Below are 8,501 nucleotides of genomic sequence, written 5' to 3' on the forward strand. Positions count from 1 at the left end.
TTGCTAACCTATTTCACACACAAAAACATGGGCTTGATTCGGTTGTTATAAAGGTATGTAAATATATATGTAATTAAAAAAAATTGTTTTGTTTTTTTATCTGAAAATTTCCACACATAAATGAAGGCCTGGTACTAGAGCACAAATGCAATGTGGAATGAACATGATCACACACACATGCCCGCCATACCTGTCAACACTCACGTTTTCCCGGGAGTCTCCCGTACTTCACACCCATCTCCCGCCCCCTAAGTTTCGCTGCTAGAGGTCGTTTATTCAAAACATGCCGTGATGCCGTGAATGAGCGTGGAATCATGGTGGAATCATGGGAGTTGTCGTATTCACCTCCACAGCCAATGGAAAGCAATCCGACGGGACTCAAATAAAATCAAATCAAATTTATTTATATAGCTAGCACAATTCATACATCAAAGCAAATCAATGTGCGTTACAAAGAAAAATAATTTAAAAAAACAACAAATAAAAACATCATAATAATAGTACAAGATACACACAGACACAAGAAAGATTTAAAAGATGGGATAAAAAAAAGGCATAAGAAACTGTAAGGCTGAACAGTTTTACAGTTCAGCCTTACTCCCTTTGATTCTAGATATATTTTTCAAATGATAGAATGTTGTTTTGGTGACTGATATGATTGTTAAATGTGAGATCTGAATCTATCATAACACCAAGATTACGCACTTTATCCCTGGTTTTAAAGGCACGAGAATCTAATTCTGTAAAATGCAGAAGACTCAGGCAGAAATCATGGTAATGGGTGAGCTAATTTATTAAAGTTTTATTAACTTTACTGTGGTATGAAGCAGGACGGGGCGTGAGCCTGGGAATTTTTTTCCTTGCTGTTTGCTTATATTCCACAGTTGGCTGCTGCCGCACCATACATTTTGTTGTTTATGCATTTTTTATGATTACAGTTGTGATTATAGTTATGTTTAACATTCACCTCATTCTTCCCTGAACTTGAACTTTGTTACAGTTACGCTTGATAACTTAAATTCACATTATTTATTTAATTCTAATAAAAGAGATACAAGTTCTGAAAGGTCCCTTTATCTGTCGAATTAAAATTGCAGGGTAACACATCGCTGTATTACTTGGTACTAAAATACATTTGAGTTTGTTGAAAGTAATGAGACACTCGATTGCCCATTGCAGTAAGCTAGATCAATATTAGAATATCATATTAATAAAAGCTGGATTATTTGTGTTGCTGAATGGCATGCAATTCATTTAAAAATGCATTGTATGTGAACAAAATGCTGCATTACTACAAATAAAGCTTTTTCTGATCACGCTATGTTCGCCACTTGACAGAATAGTGTTGCCTCTCTAAGGCATGATACAGACATGATAGTTTTCTGTCGAGAAAGTATCCAAACTGCTCATCTGTCTAATAAACTGCATAATTTATAAAAGTGTCTTTGGTGTTTCCATGGTTTACTACAGAAGTAAAACAGAAATTGAGAGTAAGGTGGATATGATGTAATTGATAGGTGACTGGTTACACTGTTACACTGGTTGAAATGGCTTTTTTCCATTCATTTAAACATTGTTGGAAACATTTGGGGTAATGTAAGTACACAAATCAACAAAATATATAATATCGTTTTAGTGGTTAAGCGAACGATACAGTTATCTCTTTGTTTGTCTGTCTCTCAAATCATCATTGCACCCAAAAGAAATAGAAAGATCAAAGAAAGAGAAACAGATTCCATGGTTGATCCATGACTGCTTGTCCCTAAGAAGAAATGTAAGAATCTGTTATTGTTTTTTGTTTTTTTTTACAAAAAGCATGATGAAAAAAAAATATATATATATAGCACTGACTTTAAATTAGTTCAGAATGTGAGTTGAAGTGACATTGATTATACTTTCTTGTGATTGTTGAGTAGATTGTTAAGTTCTGAATTCTAAATGTGAAAACAGAACTCCCAAATGACTTACCAACAGTTACATTGTATTGACCAATAATAATATCTGATTCTCCACTTGCTCTTGCACTGTAGAGTCCACTGTCTGTCTCCTGTATGTTTTTCAGTGTTAGAGAGTAGCTTATAGTATTGAAATCCACTCTCTCCTTGTAGGAACGATGAATTTGTACAAAATTTGTTTTAACATTGTATGAGACTACAACATCTGAATTATCTTTAAGCCAATCCAAATCACCAAATGTCTTATTTGCATGTTTTTGTAAAGTCAGCTGAACAGATTTTCCTCTCTGGACAGTTATTGGTTGGATTATGTTACTGGATACTGTGGGGAGAAAAAAAAGCAAGTAGTTATGACAATGTACAGTATTGCTCAATTCAAAGAGGACCTATTATGATTTTTTTTATTATTATTTTTTTATTGTGTTTAGTGTGTGTTAGTGTGACCATTTGGAGTCCCTAAAGGCACCGAGGTGCTGATAGTGATCAAGGCCTGTATAGGCCAAGATGTGTGTACTTTGGGGGTTGATGAAATGTCACACCTTTAGTACGGTGGGGGAAGTTGTAATTATCTGATTGGGTTTGAACATCTTACATTTGGATTTTAGTCACATGGTCACGGAAGGGATAAAAGAAGATTGAAACTGTTGCTCTGTCTCTTTTGATGCTCTGGCTCTCTTCTTATTCTTTGGGTCCCTTTCTTGGGGCTCTCTCTTTACATCCTCTTTTCTCTCTCTCTCTCTCTCTCTCTCTCTCTCTCTCTCTCTCTCTCTCTCTCTCTCTCTCTCTCTCTCAGGTAACATTTGACATATTTGCTGAGTAAGATTAATGGTAGTTATCATTAAAGTTATCATCATCTCATACAGTACATCTATTTTGTAACTATTTTAACTGTAACCATAACCATATTTTGTCATTCGGCAGTCTTGCAGACTGAACCCCTGCAGTAAATCCACCCTTAAAGAGTAACTACTTACTACAGTAAAGCTCAAATAAAGAAGCTAAAACTGAACACAGAAAACTATTTTATGAAAATGAAATCCAGCCAATTACAGAGAGCATAACCATAATAAGCTAAGAAAAAGGGTAAATGTTACAGGATTCATAAATTGCTGTATGTACACTTCTGCAGTTTAAATAACTGATTTTATGATTATTGTGCTGCAACTTAATGATCAGTAAACATGAGGTGATTTTAGGCAGTTGTTTTAGTGGTAATAAAAGGGCATGAAAACATGGTACATCAAATCGTCTTGCTTTCATATGTATTTTCAGGACCCAATCATAGAAATCAAAATAGTTTGTTAATCAGTAAAAGACATCAATATTTCTGAATTACTTTTAAAAATCTAAATACTGCCTTACCCTTTCTTCATTATTATTTTTTTAATATAGATATATCATTAAATATTAATCAGTAAGAATGTACTTTGAATAGTATAAAGGGTCTTGGTACCTGTGTTGAAGATCAGAGGACTGATAAATGTCACAACGAAGATCAGAAGTAGATGCGTTAATGCCATTTTCAATAAACCCTTATTAAACGAGGATGTTCACACTCACACTGCCATCGCCTCAGAAGGGGAAGTGTATACAGGAAGTTAACTTTACTACTGCAATCTTTTCAACACGCGAGCATTAAACAGAATTTGCAATAAATACAGATATATATTTTAACAGGTCTGCTGGTTCAAGTCGACGCCAGCTTGAAAAATATGGTGACAGACAGTTGACTGTATAGCGATTGACTCACATAGTATTTTTTCCCTACTTTTACCAATATTCTTCATAATATCTTTTGTGTTCAACAGAAGAAAGAAGCTCATACAGGTTAGGGACGACTTGAGGGTTTGTAAACGATAACAAAATTAGCATTTTATTGGATGATCTATCCTTTTAAGATGAATATTAGCTGGTAACAAAGACACATGTAAACCTTGAGGAAGATCCATTAAAAAATAAAAAACCTGCTTCCCAGAGAAAAAAAAAAGCATAGTTTTGTCCTTTATTGGGTTTAGATTTATTTCTTTAACTTTGTTTCGAATTCTAGTTGAGTTGTGTATCTGGTCAGTCATTTGCTGTTGTGCATTGCAGGTTCCTCTCTTGTGGGTGACAACTTGTGAAGTTTTATTGGAAGGAACAAGCTGTGGTTGATTCAGCGTACACACACAACTCTAAAAAGTCCCCAAGCTATTGTTATATCTGATGTCATATATCACACTTGTTTCATGGTCATTCACTAGCTTCTTAGAAATGTTTCCATAACATCATCTGTTGTAATTGTTGTTTGAAAAGAATGTTTGAATGTTTAAAAAAGTGTCACAAGCATTTAGAGTAATGATTTTACAGAAGTAAGTTTGTGACTAATAATGTTTCTGTAGAGCATGTGGGAAGTGATACATGAGGAGAGAGGGGGAAAGCCAGTTTAAAGTTAGTTGAACCTATTTACATTTCTCTATGGTGTATATTTGTAACACAGTCACCTTATGAGGAGTATAATTATTATTTAAGAGAATATATATTATTGAATGATAGTCCAAATGCTTAAACAACTTTACAGATTTTCTTTTGCCACATATAAAAACTTTTTTCTCCTTCATTTGAGAGCTCTTGATGTGTCATCTGTAAGTGTGATGATGAACTCATCTGTTTCTAGTTTTGTTTTGTGACTGGTCTTTTTTTTTTACTTATCTAGCCTTTTTCGTGCTTTTAAGCTATTTATAATAGTATAGCTCTTAAAGCTTCAAACATGTTGACCAATCAACACTGTCAGAGTTTTCAAACAATGCAGAATCTGTCGCAGAATTTTCATGGTAATATCAATGTAATGTCAGTTTTTAGAGAGCCACATGACTAACTGTCATGACAAAAAAAAAAAACAGTTTTTTACAAACTGAAAGTGCAGACAGACAGAGATCATTTCCTCTGGTTTAAGGGTTTGAACCAGTGCAATATAAACCATGCTGTTGCCAGGCTTGAGTAGCAGAGATGATGTCCCCACCTAGTGTTCACATGAATGTGATTTAATCCTTATATTGCAGTATGCTCAAATGTCCAGGTATAATACCATTCTTGATCCTGCAGTAGTGAGTAAAAGCATTTAACAGAGTAAGCTGGGGACGCACTTAAAGGTGCTGTAAGCGATCCCGAGAGTCGAAACTTCTTGTTGACATTCGAATTGTTGTCAAACAAAACACTGAGGCTAGCTAGACCCTCCCTCCTCCTCATCCCGTCTCCTCCCTCCTCCCCTCCCTTCCGACATAAAGAAAAGTCAAAGTAGTCACAAACAAAGTTAAAGGGCACCTATTATGCCCCTTTTTACAAGATGTAATATTGGTCTTGGGTGTCCCCAGAATGCATTTGTGAAGTTTTAGCACAAAATACCCCACAGTTAATTTATTATAACCATTTGAAAATGTCATTTTTGGGGCCTGTTTTAAAAAGAGCTGTTTTTGGTCTATACCACCTTAAATGTAAATGAGCTGCATATCCCCGCCCTGCTGCTGGACCCAGATGATGAAGAGAGTCCAGCACAGAATAAACACGAATGAGAATGGACTAAACGTCTCGAAATGGTTATTTGAAACATTTATGTAACTTACTTACAAAGTTTTAATCGCGTCCTCTTTGCAATTATGGGTGTGCAACACACACACACACACACACACACACACACACACGAACTGTGAAATCGTTCGCGCAATTTTTTTAAACCACACAGACACACACACACACACACACACACACACACAAATACTGTGACGTTAAAGCTCCAGTATGCGACTTTGGTATTTGACCACAAGAGGGCGCAGTTTCAACAATAACAAAGGCGAAGCTTGATGACGCTATGAAGGAGGTGACGATGGGAGGTGTCGTTTTTAATGCGTTTCCACCATCTAGCGATATATCTACATGGAATTAATTAATCATGATCACGGATGAGGTAATTTATTCGTTTTTGTATTACCTGTATGTCTGATCGTATTATTTTATTTCATCATAATTAATGAACTGCAAGGAACGTGAAATGTTATGCTATATTATCCCGTTACAACATACAGCTATTTGTCAAATGATTTGTTTGGTTAATGTTGTGCAGTTTTACGTTTTTATGGTTAATGCCGTGTTGTTTAACGTGTTCAAACCAATATCTAAAAGTACATTTGAACGAACATTTGCAAGTAAAAATAAATATATTTTTTTAACATCATATCCGATTGTATTTAATTGTACTGCCATAAGCTCGGTCACCACACGTGATAAAAAGCCTTACCAAAGTACAAAGAGCAATATAACTTTGTTTATAAGTGCTATTATTGACAGTTGCATGTCTTACCTGTCTATCAATACACTCGCGAGACCAGAGTCTCGGTCAAGTCCAAGATTGACGCGCAGCTCTTTTCATCTCGAAAACGCCTGCCGATATTTATCTGGGTTTTATTCCTCCGTTTGTCACACAGTCTGAGTGTATCCGAATATGGACGCTTTCGTTTTGTTGGCACTGCAATAGTCGCCAAAGAGTTCGTGATCCATAACAGCTATAACCATACAGTCTATGGCTATAACGCTTTAACCACCACTTCCGCATTTGACCATGCGATATTCCGGTGTGGTGGGTCATATTTTTAATTTTATTCTTTTTTTATTCTTTGTCAGACGTCTTTATTGTTTATTGTGATAAGAAAAAAAAACTCAATAAAGTTGTTGTAAAAAAAAAAAAAAAAAAAAAAAAATCCAGTGTGGTGGAATATCCTATCACATGGTCCACACAGGGAAAAAAGGATATTGCATCACTGAGGCGCGACATTTCTTTTCCGGGACGGCCAGTTATTTAAAATCGGAATTTCTCTGAAATAAAAAATCTTTGGAGACTTTTGAGATATTGTAAGTACACAACTGGAGGAAATATATCACACTGTGCAAGTTATTTTTGGAAATTTTATTACAAAATTCCTACATATTGGAGCTTTAAGTACAAACGATTTATTTATTTTTTTCTTAAGGGGAGGGAGATAGACGTTTATATACTGTCTATGGAGATAGAGCAGACCTTAATTTATTTACATTTGTATTTGCTGCAAAAAATGATAGCATACGTGCAGGGCCGGATCTAGACATTTGGAGGCCCTAGGCAAAATTCATGTTGGAGGCCCCCCACCCCCAATAAAACACACTTGAAACAAATATGATTCCTAACCTTTTTATTTATACAACATTTAATTTTAAATTTAGTATATTTTTACTTACACAGTACATAAGTTTGGACAAATTACTATTTGTAATGTTTTTGAAAGAAGTCTCTTATGCTCATCAAGCCTGGATTTATTTGATCAAAAATACAGAAAAATAATATAGTGAAATATTATTACAATTTAAAATAATGGTTTTCTATTTTACTAGGCTATACTTTAAAATATATTTCTGTGATGCAAAGCTGAATTTAGTGTCACGTGATCCTTCAGAAAACTTTATAATATTCTGATTTATTATCAAATGTTAGAAATGGTGCTTAATATTTATTTTATAACATGTGATACTTTTTTTCATGATTCTTTGATTATTAAAAAGTTGTTTTAAAAAAGTCTTCAATATCACTTTTATAAATTTAACACATCCTTGCTGAATATTCCTGTTTTTTTTCTGTATTTTTGATCAAATAAATGCAGGCTTGTAGCATAATAATAAACTTCTTTCAAAAACATTAAAAATAGTAATGGGTCCAGACTTTTTACTGGTAGCCTATCAAACTTTATCTAAGCTAATCTCTTTTTTTGTTTAATGAAGATGTTATTGTTATTGTTGTTATTTTGCTGTTTTATTCAGTTTATTCACAGTTCCAGAATACCACTTCAGTAGATGAACATGAACGTGCTTTTATCATTTTTCTGCGTTATGGGCAGGATTTTTCCCTCCCATTTAATCAATATTGACTGCAGATATTGTCATATTATTAATATCAGTAATATGTTATTATGTATTGCATTGCTACCTTAAATATGCTATACACAAATCAAGTGGAAGAGAAAGACACGATCGCTACTGAGCAGGAAAAAAAATCTAAACTAATATTCCTATAGGCTTTGATGTCAGGGTATTATCTAATCATCAGCATCAGAATATAGAAGATAGACCCATATGAGATCTTTTATTTGAAACATTTAAAAATGTTGCAGTGTGTTGGTTTTTTAACTTTGAATACAAACGTCTTGTCTTTTACTTTTGTAGCTTTTTTACTAGTCAGCTCTGGACGCGATGTTATTCATTGATTGTACGCGCAAATTCAAAGCGTCGCGTCTGGGCACGTTAATGACGCTCGCGCTCTTTTAAACTCATAAAGCGGTGAATGGTTTTTCCAGAAATGACGCTGATCTACAGTATCCCACAAGTTTATATTTAAAATACATTGCAATCACACCAAAATCGATGACCTGCATTACGAGCTGTGCTTCTTTGCGTGCCTATTTCTGCTTTTGCTTCGCACTCAGCACCTGATGGATGCGTTCGTTGACCGCCTCTGATCGCCTCTGACGTCCCCTCGGACTAAACTGG

General features: G+C 34.7%; 1 long non-coding RNA gene across 1 annotated transcript; it reads right to left on the reverse strand.

Annotated features, from left to right (window-relative positions):
* Nucleotides 1-384: 384 nt before the first annotated feature.
* LOC308695932 lies at nucleotides 385-3,547 on the reverse strand. Its single transcript, XR_014030764.1, has 3 exons — nucleotides 3,409-3,547; nucleotides 1,969-2,277; nucleotides 385-1,762 (listed from the first exon to the last, which is right to left on the reverse strand). It is a non-coding gene; the product is annotated as an uncharacterized lncRNA (long non-coding RNA).
* Between the last annotated feature and the right edge of the window lie 4,954 nt (nucleotides 3,548-8,501).

This window comes from Scardinius erythrophthalmus (assembly GCF_964197995.2).
Source record: "Scardinius erythrophthalmus genome assembly, chromosome: 9".
In the NCBI taxonomy this organism is placed as follows: domain Eukaryota; kingdom Metazoa; phylum Chordata; class Actinopteri; order Cypriniformes; family Leuciscidae; genus Scardinius; species Scardinius erythrophthalmus.